This window comes from Carcharodon carcharias, chromosome 3 (genome assembly GCF_017639515.1).
Source record: "Carcharodon carcharias isolate sCarCar2 chromosome 3, sCarCar2.pri, whole genome shotgun sequence".
In the NCBI taxonomy this organism is placed as follows: Eukaryota; Metazoa; Chordata; class Chondrichthyes; order Lamniformes; family Lamnidae; genus Carcharodon; species Carcharodon carcharias.
This window is the reverse complement of record NC_054469.1, coordinates 39,227,817-39,248,905: the sequence shown is the minus strand read 5'-3', so window position 1 is coordinate 39,248,905 and position 21,089 is coordinate 39,227,817. Positions and strand designations below refer to the sequence as shown.

Here is a 21,089-nt window from a genome sequence, read left to right as displayed (position 1 = left end):
ACATTGCTGTCTGTGTGGACTTGGTGTATGCAAATTGGCTGCTGCGTTTTCTGTATTACAACAGTGACTACACTTCAAAAGTAATCAGCTGTAAAGCACTTTAAGACATTCTGAGTTCAAGAAAGGCTCTATATAAATGCAAGTCATTTTTTCTTTTATAACAGGAAATTTCAAAGGAGGTAGGAGAGAAGGGAGAATGGGATATGTGTTCCAATTGGCAGGATGTGACTAGGGATTTCCCTCAGGATTCTGTACTGGGACCTAAGCTTTGCACTATATTTATAAATGACGTAGAAGAAGTAATAGAGATCCATATATCTAAGGTTGCTGATGACAAGTTGGATGATGACAGCAGGATAGGTTAATGTATTTTCCATATGGTATGTAACTAGGAATAATGGACGAGCATAGAGATTTATTGACAGACAGAACTGTACTCCAGCGGGTGTTAAACCATACTCCAATATATGTAAAAAGTACCCCATTACATGAAGGACTGCATCCCAGTTGACATAAAACTGTAATGAAGTGCACATCAAACTATACCCTGTAGTAGAAGGACCTGGTACAATAAGGGTTAACCTGGGACCAAGTACAGTACCGCCCACTGGTGATGTAAGAAGGCACCTGACCTAGAGCTTAGGTCAGCAGCATAGTGCTAGGTAGCAGCATCTAAGGATGCCAGGGAGTCCTCTCCATACCTGTACCCTCTACTGTAAATATGTACATAGTTCAGTGATGTTAATAAAGCCTATTTGATAACTTCTACAACACTGCTTAATGATGTCTAAGCAGTGTACACCACAGGTAGTGACCACACAACAAAACATGCCCCAGTATATGTAGAACAGCACTTCATTGTACATAAATCTGTAGCCCAGTGCTAATTCAAACCGTGCCACAGTGAGTAAAGAACTGTACCCCAGTGTACATAGAATTATACCCTAGTGAGTGTATAACGATATCCAAGTGTGTGTAAAACTGTACACCAGTACACCAAGCCTCATTAGGCAGCACTTTCCAAACCTACAACCACTACCATCTAGAAGGACAAGGGCAGCAGATAGATAGGAACACCACCACCTGGAAGTTCCCCTCCAAGTCACTCACCGTCCTGACTTGGAAATGTATCACCATTCCTTCATTGTTGCTGGGTCAAAATCATGGAACTCCCTCCCTAACATCACTGTGGATGTACCTACACCACATGGACATCAGCGGTTCAAAAAGGCAGCTCGCCACCATCTTGTCAAGGGCAACTAGGGATGGACAACAAATGTTAGCCCAGCCAGTGATGCCCACACCCCCTGAATGAATAAAAATAAAGAACTGCACTCGAATGTGTATAGAACTGTAGCCCAGGGTAAGGGGCAGAAAAGGAAAAATAAGTTGTAGCTATTGTCCTTTCCTGGTCAGATTTTTACATCTCAGACCAGTGCTGATTCTTGCTGGAGTATTGCCGACATTGTGCCATTGTTAACAACAATCACTGCACCTCAGAGTAATCACATTGAATGTGAAACACTTTTTTAGATGTTTCAAAAAGACATAATAAGGCAGCGCATCAATGCAATGCTTACTATCTTTTTATCTTTCTTTTTAATTCAAGCTGATGTAAACACAGCAATGGGTAGGACTATTAACTGGGCAGCAATATAACATTGGTGTTACTCAGGATGCAAATTGTTTGAATATTCACCTAAAAAAAATTCATAGGAGTTGATTTTTGCTGCCATATGGTCTGGCATGAACTGGAGGTAGGAAGAGGGTTGGAGGATGCAGTAAAAACCTCCAGGTGTGGTTGGTTGGTTTACTGCCCCATTAACACAGCAGCCGGCATCCAAAAGGCCCACCTCTGTCAGGGAATAAGTCCTTATTAATATTGATACTGGGGTCCTTTGACATAAATTGGACCCAATTGCTATTTTGGTTTGTAATGATCTATATATAAATGAAAAGGACTGAAAAGGGATAGCCAAGTGCAGAGAAAATTTAAAAATTGGACACTTTTTAAAGCACATTTTATTAATTAATGTTGTTGACTACAATCACAATAAGGAACTGGCACTAAGCAAAAGGTTTCACAAGACACAGATGGCAGAATTGTCCTGTGTGTCATCAGTACAATTTCTCCTGTCAGTAACTATTTGACATGGGCCACAATATGTGAAACACTATTGAGTTCACAGAGAATAGAATTTTCTGTAATGCTTTCATCTGATCAAAAAAATAGTTTTCAGATATTCTCGTACATTCTGATTTTAAGGAAAAAAAAGGATTGGTATTTATATAGTGCCTGTCACGGCCTCCGGTCTTGAAATTAAAGTTTATAATCCTAACATAAAACGTTACTTCTCTCTTGTAATACTGATTTTTTTATTCATTCATGGGATGTGGGCTTCACTGGCTGGGGCAGCATTTATTGCCCATTCCTTGTTGCCCTTGAGAAGGTGGTGGTGAGCTGCCATCTTGAACCGCTGCAGTCCATGTTAGCTGTGGGAGCTAACAACTCCCACAGTGCTACTTGGGAGGGAGTTCCATGATTTTGACCCAGTGACAGTGAAGGAACCGAGATATATTTCCGAGTCAGGATGGTGAGTGACTTGGAGGGGAACTTCCAAGTGGTGGGGTTCCTATTTATCTGCTGCCCTTGTCCTTCTAGGTGGTAATTGTCATGGGTGTGGAAGGTGCTGTTGAAGGAGCCTTGGTGAATTCCTGCAGTGCATCTTATAGGTGGTACACACTGCTGCTACTGTGTGTTGGTGGTGAAGGCGAGAGTGAATGTTTGTGGAGGTGGTGCCAATCAAGTGGACAGCTTTGTCCTGGACAGTGTCCAGTTTCTTCAGTATTGTAGGAGCTGCACTCATCCAGACAATTGGGGAGTATTCCATCACACTCCTGACTTGTGCCTTGTATATGGTGGACAGGCTTTGAGGAGTCAGGAGGTGAGATACTCATTGCAGGATTCCTAGTCTCTGAACTGCTCTTGTAGCCAAAGTAATTATATGGCTAGTTCAGTTCAGTTTCTGGTCAATGGTAACCCCCAGGATGCTGACAGTGGGGGTTTCAGCAATGGTAATGCCGTTGAGCATCAAGGGGCGATGGTTGGATTCTCTCTTGTTGGAGATGGTCATTGCCTAACACCTGTGTGGCGCGAATGTTACTTGCCACTTGTCAGCCCAAGCCTGGATATTGTCCAGGTGTTGCTGCATTTGGACATGGGCAGCTTCAGTTTCTGAGGAGTCACGAATGGTGCTGAACATTGTGCAATCATCAGCGAACATGCCCACCTCTGACCTTATGATGGAAGGAAGGTCACTGATGAAGCAGCTGAAGATGGTGGGGCATAGGACACTTCCCTGAGGAACTCCTGCAGTGATGTCCTGGGGCTGAGATGACTGACCTCCAACAACCACAACCATCTTCCTTTGTGCTAGGTATGACTCCAACCAGTGGAGAGTTTTCCCCCTGATTCCCATTGACTCCAGTTTTGCTAGGGCTCCTTGATGCCACATTTGGTCAAATGCTGCCTTGATGTCGAGGGCATTAACTCTCACCTCACCTCGGGAGTTCAGCTCTTTTGTCCATTTTTGAACTAAGGCTGTAATGAGGTCAGGAGCTGAGTGGCCCTGGCCCTAACTGGGCATCGGTGAGCAGGTTATTGCAAAGTAAGTGCCGCTTGATAGCGCTGTTGATGACTCCTTCCATTACTTTACTGATGATGGAGAGTAGACTGATGGGGCAGTAATTGGCCAAGTTGGATTTGTCCTGTTTTTTGTGTACAGGACATACCTGGGCAATTTTCCACATAGCCGGGTAGATGCCAGTGTTGTAGCTGCACTGGAACAGCTTGGCTAGGCGTGCGGGAAGTTCTGGAGCACAAGCCTTCAGTACTATTGCTGGAATATTGTCAGGGCCCATAGCCTTTGCAGTATCCAGTGCCTTCAGCCGTTTCTTGATATCATGTGGAGTGAATCGAATTGGCTGAAGACTGGCAGCTGTGATGCTGGGGACCTCTGGAGGAGGCCGAGATGGATCATCCACTCGGCACTTCTGACTGAAGATTGTAGCAAATGCTTCAGCCTTATCTTTTGCACTGATGTGCTGGGCTCCCCCATCATTGAGGATGGGGATATTTATGGAGCCTCCTCCTCCAGTGAATTGTTTAATTGTCCACCACCATTCACGACTGGACGTGGCAGGACTGCAGAGCTTAGATCTGATCCATTGGTTGTGGGTTCAAATAGCTCTGTCTATCACTTGCTGCTTAAACCATTTGGCATGCAAGTAGTCCTGTTGACACCTCATTTTTAGGTATGCCTGGTGCTGCTCTTAGCATGCCCTTCTGCACTCTTCATTGAACCAAGGTTGATCCCCTGGCTTAATGATAATGATAGAGTGGGGGATATGCCAGGCCACGAGGTTACATATTGTGTTCAAGTACAATTTCAGCTGCTGCTGATGGCCCACAGTGCCTCATGGATGCCCAGTCTTGAGTTGCTAGGTCTGTTTGAAATTATCCCATTTAGCACAGTGGTAGTGCCACACAACACGATGGAGGGCATCCTCAATGTGAAGGTGAGATTTTGTCTCCACATCGACTGAGCGGTGGTCACTCCTTCCAACACTGTCATGGACAGATGCAGGTTGGAGAGGATGAGGTCAAATATGTTTTTCCCTGTTGTTGGTTCCCTCACCACCTGCCTCAGACCCAGTCTAGCAGCTATGTCATTTAGGACTCAGCCAGCTCAGTCAGTATTGGCTCTACCAAGCCACTCTTGGTGATGGACATTGAAGTCTGGACATTCTGCGCCCTTGCCACCCTCAGTGCTTCCTCTAAGTGATGTTCAACATGGAAGATTCATCAGCTGAGGGAGGGCGGTAGATGGTAATCAGCACGAGGTTTCCTTGCCCATGTGTGGCCTGATGGGGTCCAGAGTCAATGTTGAGGACTCCCAGGGCAACTCCCTCCCGACTGTATACCATTGTGCCGCCACCTCTGCTTGGTCGGTCCTGCCAGTGAGACAGGACATACCCAGGGATGGTGATGGTGGGACATTATCTATAAGGTATGATTCCATGAGGATGACTATGTCAGGCTTTTGCTTGACTAGTTTGTGAGACAGCTTTCCCAATTTTGGCACTAGACCCCAGCTGTTAGTAAGGAGGACTTTGCAGGGTCAACAGGGCTGAGTTTGCCGTTGTCGTTTCCGGTGCCTAGGTCGATGCCAGGTTGTCCGTCCAGTTTCACTCCTTTTTTATGTCTTTGTAGCTGTTTGTTACAACTGAGTGGCTTTCTAGGCCACTGAAGAGGGCATTTAAGAGTCACATGTAGGCCAGACCTACATGTCTAGATGACAATTGACAAATGTCATATTCCAAATGTTGCCCACTTCTATCATGCTGGCCTAACGGTGGTTGTGAGCCACTGGTGTCTGTGTCGCCTTGCACTCTCACAAATACCTTTATCCCTGTCACATCTCAGCATCTTCTACTGTGTTAAGCGTTTTGTGAGTGAACCTTCAAATCAAACTCTCAGTCAGAAGACAAACACAAATGCTATTATCTGCACTTGAACTATTTTTACCCTCTGCCAATAGGTTAGGCCAGTCCTGGATACATGACAGCCTGGTGGTTCAAATTTTCTTAATGAAGTGCAAACATGGAGTTAATTTTATTATTGTATGGCTCCATATCCTAGAAATTGTGCAATGGTCTTCACACAAAGAGAGTGAGATTCCAGCAGAGCGGTGGAGAGCACAGGGAATGTTAGTTTGCAGGTAACCTATTTCCCTGCCACTTAATCTAACTCATTCATTGCTCTAATAACATTGAAATTACTCTGCAACAGGAGAGCTTCTAACCTTGAAGCGAAAGCACAAAATACTGCAGCTGCTGGAAATCTGAAATACAAACAGATATTGCTGCAAACGTTCAGTGGGTCAGGCAGCCTCTGTAGAGAGTCATAGAATTAATAACCCTCTATTTACAGGGGGACAGACAGGGAGTGGGGAAACACCAGCGATCAGGAGGTCCTTCCAAATGTTACAGCAGGATCTCTTTATCAATTTTATTTTCATTTTTCTGCCCAGCAACTGGCCAGGTTACAGGCTGGCTAACTGGCTGACAGGTGGGAAAGGTTTGGGGGTGCGTGTGGTATGGGTCAGAACCTGGCTTTTGAGAGAGAAGGAAAGGTGTTGGAGGAATGGGGGTGCATGTCATCAGACTGAGCCACGACGAGAGGTTGCGATCGGTCACAGATTTGCTCAAGGGTCTAAGAGAGTTGGGGCTGTCATGCTTCTCCTGGCCCACAAGGAGTGCTGTAAAAAAAACACCTGCCTTCTGCAGCCACTACCTCTTCTCTCTATTCACTGCTGGGTTTCCCAAACCCTGCACAACCTCACAGCAGCAGTAAAATTTAAGGCTGCATTTATTTGTGCTGCAACACTAGGGGGAGCACATCCTGCACGTGGGTGTCGGGGGTGGAATTTTCAGTGCCTGTTGGCGTCGGGCGTGTCCAACAAATTGAGCGGACAATACAGTGAGAAGGCCAAAAATTGGTTTCACGGCGTCATGAAACCAGTTGCGATCAGCCGCTCTGCCCATCAAAGGCGGGCCGGGATTCCCATCATCGGACATCGGGAACTTCATTGTAATATATCTGCATATCATTATAAGCCCAGCTCACAGGAATCATCCCTCCAACGTCAAATTTACCGCCCACGTTAGCAGGAAAACACAACGGTGCACAACCCATCTTAACAAGTGTGACGTGCAGAAGTCGGGACTTATCGTCAGAGCCTTGCTCACATCGCAGGCATCCAAGCAGCAGAAGATGCTGGTGCCCGACAGCACTGTGACCCTGGAGGAACATCCACCACATGCTGGGTGCATTCTCATGGACTTGCCTCAAGCGCAAAGCAGCTCATGGAAGGCGGAAAGTCACTGTTGAGGGTCTGCTCACAATGGATGATGGTTGAGGGGGTGGAGAGGAAGGTCCAGCTGTGTTTGGGAGAGGAAGATGTACCGGGGGGGCGGCGGGTGGGAGAGGGAGGTGTTTGATCGACTGGGAGAGGAAGGTGTGTTGGGGGGGTGCGGGGTGAGGTTGTGGGGTGAGGGTGTACGGGGGACGAGGAGATAACGGGGAGAATACAGCAACTAGGGAGGTAGGTATAAGCGGGGAGGAAGGTGTAATGGAAGGAATCTGGAGAGGGGAAGGAGTCCAAAGAGGGGAAGGAGTCCAGCGGGAGGACAGAGTCTGGAGAGGAAAAGGACTCAGAGAGGGGAAGGAGTCCAGAGAGGGGTAAGAGTAAGAGTGGAAGAAGAAGAAAGAGTGGAAGAAGGAGTCAGGAAGGGGGAAGCACTAAGAGGGGAGGAGTAGGGGTGGGTGAAAGAGTTCCAAGGGGGTAGAAGTCTGGAGGGGGGCATATCCAGGTGAACATGTGAGAGAGGACTGTGTGGAGTTAATGGCTGCCTCCTGGGGGGTAAACTGAGGGTGTGCCTGGTAGGAGGGAATGGTGAGAATTCCCCTCACAATAAATGCTCACATTCCATTAGCTTCCCTAATTACTTGCTGTATCTACATACCAGCCTTTTGTGATTCATGCACTAAGACACCCAGATCCCTCTGAATCTCGGAGCTCTGCAATTTCTCACCATTTAGATAATATGCTTCTTCTTTATTCTTCATGTCAAAATGGAAAATTTCGCATTTGCCCACATTATACTCCGTTTGCCAGATCTTTGCCCACTCACTTAACCTATCCATGTCCCTTTGTAGCCTCCTTATGTTCTCTTCACAATTTACTTTCCTACCTTCCTGTGTGTCGTGAAACCAGACTCGTGGTGGGAGAGAACAGGTGCTGCACGGGAGTGTGGTCAGTGGGTGGGCGGAGATGCAGGTCAGCTCAGATGGACAACTGAAAGAGAACTCCATCAAGCATGTTGAAGATGCTCAGGACATTGAGATGTGATGGGAGAAGGATCCGCGTGCGTGGGAGGCTGCATGCAGGAAGCTCCACACACATAACACTTCTCCCCCCAGAATCACTCGTGGGCCAGCTATGTGCAGCTGAATTGCTAGTGGCTGGGGTGGGGCAGGGGTTGATGGTGTGGAGGAGATGCAGAGGGCTGACTCGCAAAGCCTGTAAATGAAGCTGATCATTATTCAGTGAAAGTGAATATATTTACTGATTGTAAAGTGACAAAATGCGTTAACCTGTGCAACCAACTGTGATCTGTGATCAGAATTTCTTAACTTTTCTATGCCTTAGATTTCTAGGTGCTGCCTTGACAACCACAGCAGGGGTGGAGCCAGCCAATGCAATGTTTGGCCCTGTTGCCTCTGATGACTTTGGCTTGGATCCTCCAGCGAGCCAAGGCCTGGGGGGCTTCCGACAGCTCTGCATGACGTTCCCCTGCCTTCTACCGACTCTCCACAATCAGTTGGAAGGCCAAATCCAGAGGCTTGTCATCTGACTCAGACCTCGCAGATGCCTCTTCCCCAGAAGTCCTCCATGTGCTGGGGAGTTCAGCTGAACTTGCCTCCTCCTGCTGTGGATACGTGTCTGTGCGGTGACCACCAGATTGTGAACCCGAGCCTGCTATAAATCTAGTTCCCACTGAGGTGTGTGTCTCTGCGCTGGTGGAGGGTGTGGGTAAGCGCTGTGATGGGTCTTGCAGGCTGCTTAATTCCAGCTCTTCAATAGAGGAGTGTCCTCTTGGCTGGAGGTGAGGACCTGGATGGAGCTGAGAGACTGGCTGGCTGAGCATGTTGGTCACTTGACAAAGCTCCCTGTGAACCAAAATAGAGATAATTAGTGCATGGCAGCAGAGTTAAAAGCGGGAAAGATAAACACTCATAGTTGTGTTGAGAGAGGGATGATGTGGTGCAGGATCCTCATGACCTCACCATTGCCACAGGCAGAGTTCACATCTTCACCAGTCAGCGTGATGGCACGCTCCTCAAACTGAGTGAGGGGCCTAACGTGGGCCACTCCACCCCTGCTCTGGGACCTCTCCCTGCTGGTGTGAGCATGGGAACAGATGGAGAGAGTGTGAGCAGGACAAATGGCACTGCGTGGAATGTTTGTGTGGTGAGCGGAGCCATGGACGAGATGGGGATGTGAGCTCAAGAGGATATGAGCCTGATAGGGATGTGAGAGTGTGTGTGGGAGTTAGTGGTGTTGTCCCTTGAGGTCTGAGATCCCTGTGGATGTGTGATGGGCTTGTCAGTGTGTGGGCAGAATTTTTCTGTCGGCGAGTTGGGGGCGGGGCCTGCTTGCCGACACGAAAATGACACGGGATGATGTCAGGAGGAACCCCCGACGTCATCCCGCCCCATTTAAATATTCAGGAAGGCGGGTGGACAGCGTAAACGGCTGTGCACCCACCGACCTGTAAATGGCCAATTGAGGCCATTGACAGGATAATTAAGATAGTTAAAGACCCTGCCCATCCAACCTTAAGGCTGGCGGGCAGGCCAGGAGCCCCAGCGGGCTTCTGATAATACATGAAACCTCATCCACCGGCAGGATGAGGTTTCGTGTCGGTTTTAAAAAAGTTTAATAAAGTTCTTCTGATATTTATTAACATGTACCATCTCATGTGACATTGTCACAAGAGGGGGACATGTTAATAATTTTTTTATTTTTCTATTTTTTGTTTGAAACACTGTCAGTGATCTCCCTGAGGCAGCACTTAGTCTCAGGGAGCAGTGCACTCTTTCCTGCGCATGCGTGAAAGAGCGCACTTTGACAGATGGGAAATCCTTCCCCCCCAACCCCAGCATATAAAGCACATAGCATTCTCGTCGGGCGGTCTGCTGGGTGGGCCTTAATTGGTCCGCCCACTTAAAATGGCGGCGGGGCCCATTTTGGCAGCAGCAATCGGCTGCCCACAAGGCCGCCAAGCCAGTGGGGCACGCCCGCCCATCAAGGGCAAAATTCTGCCCTGTGAGTTGAGTGATGAGAAGAGTGACTTACCCTGGCAGAACAGATGAGACCCTCCATCCTCTTGAGGCACTGGGTAGCTGTCCTCTTTTGCAGGGCATTAGCGTTGACCACCGCTTCCACTACCTCCCATGCTGGATTGGTGACCTTGTTTTTGGGAGTAGAGGACATCACAGTGGGCCTCCACAGCATCCCAAAGGTGCTCGAGGGTCACATTATTAAACTGGGAGGGCTGCAGTCTCCTTGCCTTTCGGGGCCATGTCTTCTTTGCAGCAGTCCTGGTCTGGAAGCATTGACAGGTGTGCATGCAGCAGCCCTTTAAACATGGCGCCCGGCAGGAGGAAGCGGCAAGGCGATGGCACACCGGGCAAAGGAGAGTCCGCCCGCCAGCGAAACAGCGTGTTTCCCAGGAATGCCTGATTAATGAGGCGGGATTGAGATGACACGGCGTGAAAAGTCGCCATTGTGGCCGGTGGATAAAATGTCCTTTTTCCTGCCCGTTACCAAACTTAGTGCAAAGCTGGGACGATTCCACCCACTGCCTATGACCGTTTAAAGAGAAAGATGCTTTTAAGTGCAGCTCTGCTTTCTGGTGCTGAATTATGCATTTGTTTGCAAGTCGATGTCTTATAGTTCTCCTTACAACAACATCAGTTAATGGAAAAATGTAACTGCTCAGAGAGCAGCCATTTTAACAGTCAGTTTCTTGTAATGGAAAGTATAATTATAATTATTGTTTAATGGTTTGTTTCAACATTGCTTCACCTTGAAATTCTATCATTTTCAGATTTTTTTAAACGGTTGGAGTTTAAAAGAATGAGAGGTGATTTTATTGAAACTTAAAATCCTGAGGGCACTTGACATCCATAGGTGCACATATACGCCTAAAATCTCTGAGGGGGCTTGACAGGTTGGATGCTGAAAGGATGTTTCCACCTGTAGGGGAATTTAAAACAAGTTTAAATATTAGGGGTCACTCGCTTAAGACTGAGATTAGGAGAATTTCTTTCCCCCCAGAGAGTCGTTAGTCTGTGAAAGTCTCTTCCCCAGAGAGCACTAGAGTCTGGGTCAGTGAATAATTTCAAGGCCAAGTTAGATGGATTTTTGATCGACAGAGGAGTCAAGGGTAATGGGGGACAGTCAGATAGATGGAGTTAAGGCCACAATCAGGTCAGCCATGGTCTCACTGAATGGCAGAGCAGCCTCGAGTGGCCGAATGGCCTACTCCTGCTCCTAATTCTTGATGGAGAGTTTTATTTAAGGTAAAGCCCAGAAGGAAAAAAACAGTTCAGACTCTTATACCCCAGTTTTACTGGTGTTCCATTGTAAGGTATACAAGACCAGTTCGGACCAGTACTCTTATACCCCAGTTTTTATTGTTTTTTTTCCTTCTGGGAGGCTTGCAAATTATTAAGGAAAGCAATACTGTTTTTCGAACAGTTATTCCAGTCGTCAATGTATGTGCCTGGGGGTAACAGGTATCCGTCCACCAGCAGCCTGTAAAAAATTTAAGAAAAATTAAAATTTCTTGGAATATTTAAGAATAAAATCATAATCCAAAGTGGGGCTAGTAACCGTGACCCTGGGATTAAGAGTCCCTTTAACTACCAATTGAGTTTATCAGGCTGTGTAGGAATCTCTGCACTTGTCCAATTTGTTCAAACAAATGCAGCCTTTTAATAAGGACAACTTCATGAGCGACCCCGCACCAACCCCCCCCCCCCCCCCCACCCCACCACCCCCCCCCCGCCATCTTTGAATATTTCAAGATCACCATAATTCCTACTGCCCACCGACCAGAAAGACATCAGCAACTATTCTCAAAGCCTTTCTAGTCACCGATCAAAGTTACAATGAAAAATTTAAGTCAGGGGCTCCCATCTGCACAATGGCAGCCTAATTTAAGTATGATAATGAGGTGTTCTGCCATTCTCCAAGATGCAACACAAGCAAACCCTGCAACTTGCCAGTAAAAATGGCAGCAGGTGCCTCACGAAGCAGACCAACCCCAACATTTCAGGCCAATAACCTAACTTTGTTGCTACAGCGTACTCTGAATAGACTGGTTGTACTGTGCCTTTAATTGATCAATTCTGGAGATTTTGCTGTGGAAGTTTCTGCAGAATTTCCCACTTTCTGAGGGGAAAAAAGAGCCTTATGTTTCCTCTTTGGAGTTGCATAGGTCATTACTGAACATGAAGCACAAATAGTGCATTCCCCTCACAACTCAAATTTATCAAGTGTAACATTATACAACAGTACCCTCTACTGAGAAGAAGCAGTAACGGCCAGATAAACCATACATCAATAAATGTCTGTGTTAATATGAGCTGACTAGAGAAATATCCTCAAGCTATAAATCTTAAGAATGAAGCACAAGAAACAGAAGAACATGTGACAATGAAGATCCTCTAGTGAAAAACTAATTTGTGTGGCACTATCATTACATCGCTATGGTTTTACTTGCGCAGTGAGGCTTTAATTTCAGACCAAGTTGATGGGATGGAAGCTGTCTCTCCCTGCTGGTTCTAAGGGTACTAAGTGTAGTGAATCTGGAAGGCCAGTTCTTATTGTAAACAACATAAAACTGCCCATAACAAGAAGAGTAAATCAGCAACTGCAAGGGAAGGCAACGTGAGTTACTTAACTATCCAATTGAAACAGTAAATAGTGCTCTTCCGAGACCCAGGAGGTACTGACAGGCATATTTGAAGTGGACTAGAGAATCCATAAGCTGCATTCTGTTCACATTATGCCAGAAGTATTTGCTGGTGACGTCAGCTGGCAAAATCAGAAATGTATTCCCTTCTCCAGAACCAGCATCCCTCATCTCAAAAACTATATCAGCTTTCTTTATCCTTTCATAGGATGTGGGCATGGCTGGCAAGGCCAGCATTTGTTGCCCATCCCTAATTGTCCTTGAACTGAGAGGCTTGCTTGTCATTTCACAGGGCAGTTAAGAGTCAACCACATTGTTATGAGTCTGGAGTCACGTGTAGGCCAGATTGGGTAAGGATGGCAGATTTCCTTATGTAAAGGACATTAACGAACCAGGTGGGTTTTTACAATAATCAGCAATAGTTGTCATGATCACCATCACTGAATCTAGCTTTATTTCCTGATTTTTTTTTTGATTAATTCAATTTAAATTCCACCAGCTACTATGATGGGATTTGAATCCAGAACATTGGCCTGGGCCTCAGAATTACTAGTCCAGTGACATTACCATTGTTCTCCCCTCACAATCACACAGAAAAGGGGGATTAATCAGTTTATTTTACGAAGAAGTCTGCCAAATGGAGGTGTCAAATAAGACACCAATGAGAAAAAGGGGGTCATTCTATAAATCAGTATACGCTGTAGAGTAAAGAGTTAACATCAGGAGCACCTGACACTGATGTAACTATGATGCAATACGACATGACTAAGAGACTGAAATCTGATGGGAAGTGTGTAGAGTACTAAGCTGTATATAGATCTATACATAAAAATAATGTTTTTAATGAATAACAGTCTATGGTAGCATTCTTAAGGTAACAGGCAAACCCTAAAGAAACTCCACCTAGACCCGAAACTCAAGGTAAAACATGGTGGCAGCGGACAGAGCATTAAGACCCATAAAAACTCCAGGAGAGGACTGCAGAAGCAAGGAGTCTACATTGCCATTCCCAGAACTGTTCCAAAGCATTGAAGGCTCCCAACAAGCTCAACACTGGGACAATTGGAAGAAGAGTTTTTCCAAGTGCAGAACAGTTTCAGGTTTGGATAAGAAGGAACAGAAGGATCAGTCAGTACTTCATTCTATGCAGTAGGGGCCATAGCAAATGATGTTATTGCCAGAAAGGGCAGCGATGAGACTTCAAACTCATCTAAGGAAGTCCTCCAAGCATTCATTTCACACTTCAATGTTCGAAAAAATGTGATAATTGAGTGAGCAAAATTTAATAAGAGGATGCAAAAACCGGGCAAATCCATGGACTCATTTATAAATGACCTGTGCAGACTTGCAGAGAATTGTGATTATGGCATCCACAGAGATAAATAAATATGCGATTGTATAGTAATTGGGGTCTTCAATGAAACCCTATCAGACCTCATGCAAACGAGGGAAGATTTGACTCTCACAAAGACAGTGCAAATACAGTGACTGACAAGGTGAGGAAGCAAAGCAGAGGGGCTATTTGTTGGGTAAGTGATGTCCCTTGGGGAAAAATGTGTGAAGACACGTGAGGCAGGTTGCCTCACATCCTTTAAAAAGTACCTGGTTGAGCACTTGGCACATCATAACATTCAAGGCTATGGGCCAAGTGCTGGTAAATGGGATTAGTTAGGTAGGTCAGGTAGGTAGGTCACGTGTCAGTGCAGACTTGATGGGCTGAAGGGCCTCTTCTGCACTGTGATTCTGTGATATGTCAAACAAAAAAAGAGCACAGTGAAACAAAAGCCCACGAAATTGGGGAAAAGTGCAACAACCACCATCTTGAGGTGCTGTCAGTGTGGCAGGAAAACCCTATACAAGCGGGAAGAATGCCCAGCAAGGAGAACTGAGTACCTCAACCATGGGAAGTTAGGACATTTTAAAATAGTCTGCAGATCCAAAGTTCCTTTAGCTCTTAGGAAAAAAGAGATAGCAATGAAACAAAATAAAATCCAAGAAATGGAAGAACCGCAAAAAAAAAACAAATAACCTCCTTAGGAGAAGTTAATGAAACAGAAAGCATCTAATTGGAGCATTAGAAGCTGATGGTGACCCACAGAATTCAAGCTAAATACTGGCACAGGTGTTTCGGTATTATCTGATGAAGTTAAATGACTTAAAAGTATCACATTACAGCCACTCTTCATCCAGTTGCAAAGTACAGGAGGGACAACAGTAATAATAAAAGGCCAACACTTGGCAAGTTTAAATAAAAGTTTAAAGAAATTGTGGAACCAGTGTACATTATACAAAGCTAGGATTCATCATTATTAAGCAGAAAAGCATGCTTGCAGCTGAGGCTCATTTATAAGAGTGATGAAATTGCTGACTAGCAGTCTAGTGAGGTATTCAGGACTGAATTTTCATCCATTTTTTCAGACTTAGGAAAGCTGAAAGCAGGATATCACATCACCCTAAGGGCAGACGTTAAGCCTATAGTCTCTTCACAATGAGGAAGGTCCTTCACCCACTCTTAGACAAAGACAAGAGCAAGGCTGAACACATGCTACAACATGGAATCATCTCTCCAGTGACCATACCGACAAAGTGGTGTTCTAGAATGGTCACAGCACCAAAGCCCAATGGTTCCACTAGAATCTGTGTGGATTTGACTCAATTAAACAAGTCAGTAGAGCACAAGATCCATCATTGGGTGAAAGTCTTGCCAAATTAGCAAAAAGCACTCTCTGCACAAAATTGGATGCCAACAGCAGCTTTTGGCAGTTGCCTCTGGACAAAGAAACCAGATTGCTAACTACTTTTATCACCCCCATTTGGTCATTATTATTTTACCAGGTTACCATTTGAAATTGCTTCTGCACCAGAAATATTGCAAAGAACAACATCTCAGACCCTGGAAGGCATGGAAGGAGTAATATTCCATATGGACAACATTCTCATGCATGGTTCACCAAGGGAAGAACATAACCGTTGTGTAAGAGCTGTTCTCAAAATCCTACAAGAAGCAGTTTGACATTAAATAACAAACGTAAATTTACAAAGTCTAAAATTCATTGGCCACATTATGCAAGCTTCGGGAATTATGGCCAACCTGCAGAAAACCAAGGTCTTAGAGAGTTCCCACAACCTAAAAACATTGCAAAATTACAAAGAATACTTGGAATGATCAATCAAGTAGAGATTCCTACCAAACTTGAAGGAAATCAATGAGCTGTTATGACAGCTGTTGCGTCAAGGTCAACAGTGGTGCTAGAATGTGGACCAGGAAAATGCTTTTCACAAGGCCAAAAACCTTCTAATTTCACCAAAAACTCTAGCACATTATGATACAGAACTGTGAACAATTGTAACAGCAAGTACATCATCTGCAGACTTGGGTGCAGTGTAGTTCAAAAAGATGGACAAAGAAGACCAGTTTATTAAGCCTCAAGATCTCTCATAGACACAGAGAAGAGGTTTGCGACCATTGAGAGAGAAGCATTAGTAACCACATGGGCCAGTGGGAAGTTCTCTGATTATGTCCTGGGATTAAGGTTTAAAATTGAAACCGACCACAAACCTTTGGTTACTCTTTTTAACCCTAAAGGAAATTGCAAAAATGCTGCCTAGAATTCAATGTCTTAGATTGCAGCTCATGAGATGTGATTCGGTTGCTGAGTACATTCAAAGGAAGTATCAGACAACAGTGGATGCATTATCAAGAGTCCAGTGGAAGGATTTAAGCTACAAGATTTAAATTTTATTGAGGAAGTAGAAGTATATACTTTGCTCAATACCAAACATTTACCAACCGCTGAAAAGAGATTACAAGAAATTAAGCAAGCACAACAGCAGATTGGTGAGTGCATGAAAATAAAAGAGTATTGCCAGAATGGATGGCCGGAGTATACTCCTAACAACCCAGTACTACACCAATACCTTGAACAGAGAAAACATCTCTCAATCATCAATGATTTCTTAGTTTTTAATGACAGACTAGTCATCCCTAAAAGACTTTGACTCAACGTTCTCCAGAAAATCAATGAAGGTCTTTTGGGAAAAGCAAAATGCTGAGCAAGAGCCCAGCAATCAGCCTGGCGGCCAGGTATTGGTCATTCCATTGTTAATCATGAATTGCTTTACGTGTGCAGTGAATAGCAAATAGCAGAGCGACACCCTCCATTTTTCCTTCAAGGCCATGGCAGCGCCTTGGAATGGGTTTATTTGAGTTCAAAGGCAAAGTTTTCATCATTGTCACTGATTACTACTCCAGAAGGTTTGGGGTGATTAGACTGCACAGCATCACAGCAGAGGCAGTCATTACATCACTAAGAAGAATCTTTGCAACTCATGGCATCCCAGATACTGTGGTGTCAGACAACGCCCCTCAGTTTGCTCCTACTTTGCGCAGGAATATAGTTTTGTGCATGCAATGGTTCACCTAGATATAATCAGCTGAATGAAGAAGCAAAAAAAAGAGTTCGAACAAATCAAGGAATTGGTGAAAAAGAACAACGATATTAACTTAGCCCTTTTTAACTATTGGACCACAGCACTAAAAAACAGGCTCTCGCCATCAAAAGTATTGATGGAAAGACAGCTGTGATAATAACTTGCAGCTCTACAACAGATACAACTTAACATTACCTTAGGCGATCGTGAGAAAGTTAGGAAGCCTGAGGAGCAACAAAAAGACAGTCAAGCTCGCAATTTTGACTTCAGACACGAGCAAAGACTTGAAAGTGCTACAGCCCTGGAAGAGAGTATGGATACAAATGAGATCAACAGAAAGACGGCATTATAATAGAAAGAGCTCCACAGCAGAGACCTTATAGAATTGATGCGGACCAGGGAAATATCAGAAGGAACTGGCGAATCTTGATATCATTGGGAATGAAACCAGTGGAACCTTGGATATACTATTTAGATCCGGAGGGGGACAAGGAAGCAGAAACAAGCAGAAACTCCACAACCACACAGGTGGAGGACACTCCTATTGAATGACAAGAGAGTTCAGTTCATCTTCAACTTCGAAATGAAATCAGGACCAGATCAGGGAGATTGGTCAAGGCACTACAGAGACTAACCCTGTGAAGTCTGAGACTTTCGGAGGAGATGTAGGAGTATGTAGATAGTCGGGATAAAGACTTGGAGGAAGATGTTGGGTAAAGGAGCACCTGATACTGATGTAACTACTTATGTTACTATGATGCAATGTCACATGACTAAAAGACTGCGATCTGATGGGAAGCAGAAATACAGTCTCGTGTAGAGTACTGAAATGTATATAGATCTGTAAATAAACAAGAATGGCTTTTACGAATAACAGTCTATGGTAGCATTCTTAGGGTAACAGGTAAACCCAATAGAAACACCATTTAGACCACGAACTCAAGACGAAATATACTCAAGAAAAATTGATATTGGTCTCATTTATTCTGTAAAATATAGCCATGCTGCAACAAATTATTCAGTTCCTGCTATAACTACCAAGTACTTCTGAATTGCAACAGCTGGTGATATTAAAGGATGCTCCGGATGTTTCCAACATCAGTGTTCAAAATTGGAATTGTCACTGGTAGCACAAGATGAAAAGTACGTTATTGCCCCACGCAAGTGTCCGGGAGTGTCTGCCAGTGCCCTCTACTCTTGACCTTGTCAAAGTATCTGGGGTCAGGAGAAGGTCACCCATTTTAAATATTCCTGCACCACTATGAGGACATCTTGGACACACACCAGAGAAAGAGAGGTAGGGAATGGGAGCACTAGGAAGTGCCAGAGCCTCAAAGCCAATTATTAACTTTTATCATTGCCCCACTTCAGAGTGGTGACATTATTTTGAAGTGGGCCATACCTACGTCAGGCCAAGGACCAGTCAGCTTGGATAAGGCCAATGGTCTAAGCTGCTTGGTGTAACTCAAGTTGCGGTGGGTGTAAGGCTTTCCCACCTAGTGAGATCCCACTCCTGACCCCACTCCTTCTGATGGCAAAGGTAGTGTTTGGGATGGTTGGAAGTCCTGCCTTGTGGAAATTTGGTGCAGAAGCATATCCAGCATTCTTTGGCATATCCAGATTCTATCTCAATGTCCAGCACCTCCATCACACTCCAACCAGACTTGTGCCAAGACAACTACACACAGTGGGTCATATCGCTCCATATCCATGCCGGGCTAGGTGAATAACATTGCATTACCTTTGTGCAAATACCACACCAACTTCAAACAAGGGCAGATAGGAGATCAAATGCAGAAGTTGTAAAGTTGCAGTGGGAGATGCACTGTTTCACTGTTAGCTTCACAAAAATGGCATCATGCCGTGCAGCTCTCCACTCAAATGCATTGACCTGTGTGAAGATCCTATTCTTCCACCGTAGATAGGAAGTACCACAGATAGTTAGGTCAATTCATTTCAAATTCAAATAACCTATTAAGCAATGAGTTACTTATTGTCAATCTCCCCATCTGACACTGAAAATCAACCATTGCAATTGTGGAATCTCAATCCTTCTGATTTTAATAATTGTTGGAGATTTCATTTTAAATGCATTTTTTAAAAGACTTTTCCTTTCCATCTCTTTTTTCACTCGTTTAATCAATCTTCTTTCCCTTCTCTTTATTCCTCTTTCTGTACCTGCTTTGGCATTCCATTCACCCACTCGAATTTACATTTCCTTTTCAGTCCTTTCACTGGTAATTTCACAATCCTTCAATCTGATTGGTTGAGGAAAAGCACTTACTTTCCCTCTTCCCAGATGCCCTAGAGAGAGTTCCCGCCTCACACATCAGCAACTTGCTGCACAAAGTATCATCGAGATTAAACAGGCAAGGACAAGCCTCACTAACAGCAGATTCCATTCATTGGCCTGCTACAAGACATTTGGACCATTGTGTCTAAAGCTGAAAGATTGCAGCCCTATTAAATAATGAATAAGTACATCAGCAATTTAAAACCGTCCATATAAACTGAATGACAACCTCTCTGCCACTAAAGTTTTTTTTGTGCCTTGACCATGTTACATTTACTTGGGATTAAATAGAACTAGATCATGGATTAAGTGCAATTATGCAAATTATGTTGACAGAATGCGGCAAATGTTTCCTGGAGACAGCAAAGATGGACTAATTGTTTATGTATGAATATCATCTTCAATTTGATGTGAGCTTTCAGACTGGAATTTAAGTAGATGAATATGTTACCTTAACGACCCACACCGACAGAGATCTTCCTCCCTCAATCACTAATGCCAGATGGCTGCTTTTTCTTGCATGATATTAAAAGATGTTTTTAATTCACAGTATTGATTCTGCAGTTGAGTTAATACAGAGGAGAGAATTGTTTTTGTTTTAGAAAATTATTGAAGGAATTTTTTTATATGGCGATCTGTGTCGCCGGTTCCAAAAGAACAGATTGCTCTCCAGGTACAGAACATTGCCTTTAACAGTCTGTAATTATCACAAAGTATTCTCTGTTAATTGACTGATTTGGGAAGCTAAATATAATGACTACTTATTAATCATGAAAGGCGATGTACAGCAGCAAGGCAACTGCAATAATTGCACTAACGATGGAGAAACGTTAATTAATGAAAAGAACAATGATGTAAAAAAATTAGATACATAATGTTTAGCCACTGATTTAATATGCTTTGGGAACTCATTAGTGTGCGTGGCAGCAATGGAGTGCTGGAGATTTACAGCACCCATACTGTGAACCTCTTGCTAAGAGACAGCCGCCAGTCTTTGTTGTTGGATCTCACACTGTTGAAAGTGCGATAATGGTGAGATTTCCATTATGATTTTATGGGTGGAACTGTCAGCATGGACTGGAACATTTTTTACATATTGCATTTCTCAACATACTTTCTAGTAGGCCAAGACCTCATTAGTAAAAGGAAGAAAGAATGACTTGCCGTTATATTGCGCCGTTCACGGCCTTAGCACGTTCCAAAGTCCGTCACGTCTAATGAAGTACATTTGAGTAGTCACTGTTGTAATGCAAGAAACGTAGCAGCCAACCTGTGTACAGCAAGCTCCCACACACCACAATGTGATAATGGTCAGATAACCCATTTTCAGTTTGTTGGTTGAGGGATAAATATTGGCCAGGACACTCTTTGAAACAATGCAATGAGATCTTTTACATCCACCTGAGAGAGCATTTGATCTCGGTTCAAAATGTCTCATTCAAAGGGTGGCCTCTGATAGTGCAGTGTTTAGTATAAAACAGCAACTTGCATTTACATAGGACCTTTACCATAGAAACACATCTCAAAGCACTTCATGAAGGCATAACATAGAAGTTACATTAGACAGAAATCCTTATGTAAATAATTGAATGCAGTTATATTCCTCCAGATTGAATAATTACATGATTTATATTTAAATTTATGGCAGAATATTAGAATATCTGTAAAGACTAAAGAAACTTAAATAGTGTTAACGTGATGGAAAGTTCAACATCCACTTTGATGTTAAAGGCAGACATTCACTAAAAGGTAAAAT

At 44.2% G+C, this 21,089-nt stretch overlaps 1 protein-coding gene across 1 annotated transcript in view; it reads left to right on the top strand.

Moving 5' to 3' along the window:
• Positions 1-21,089, top strand: part of adarb2 (adenosine deaminase RNA specific B2 (inactive)) — a 383,590-nt gene that overhangs the window by 324,152 nt on the left and 38,349 nt on the right. The gene's annotated exons all lie outside the window — the stretch shown is intronic.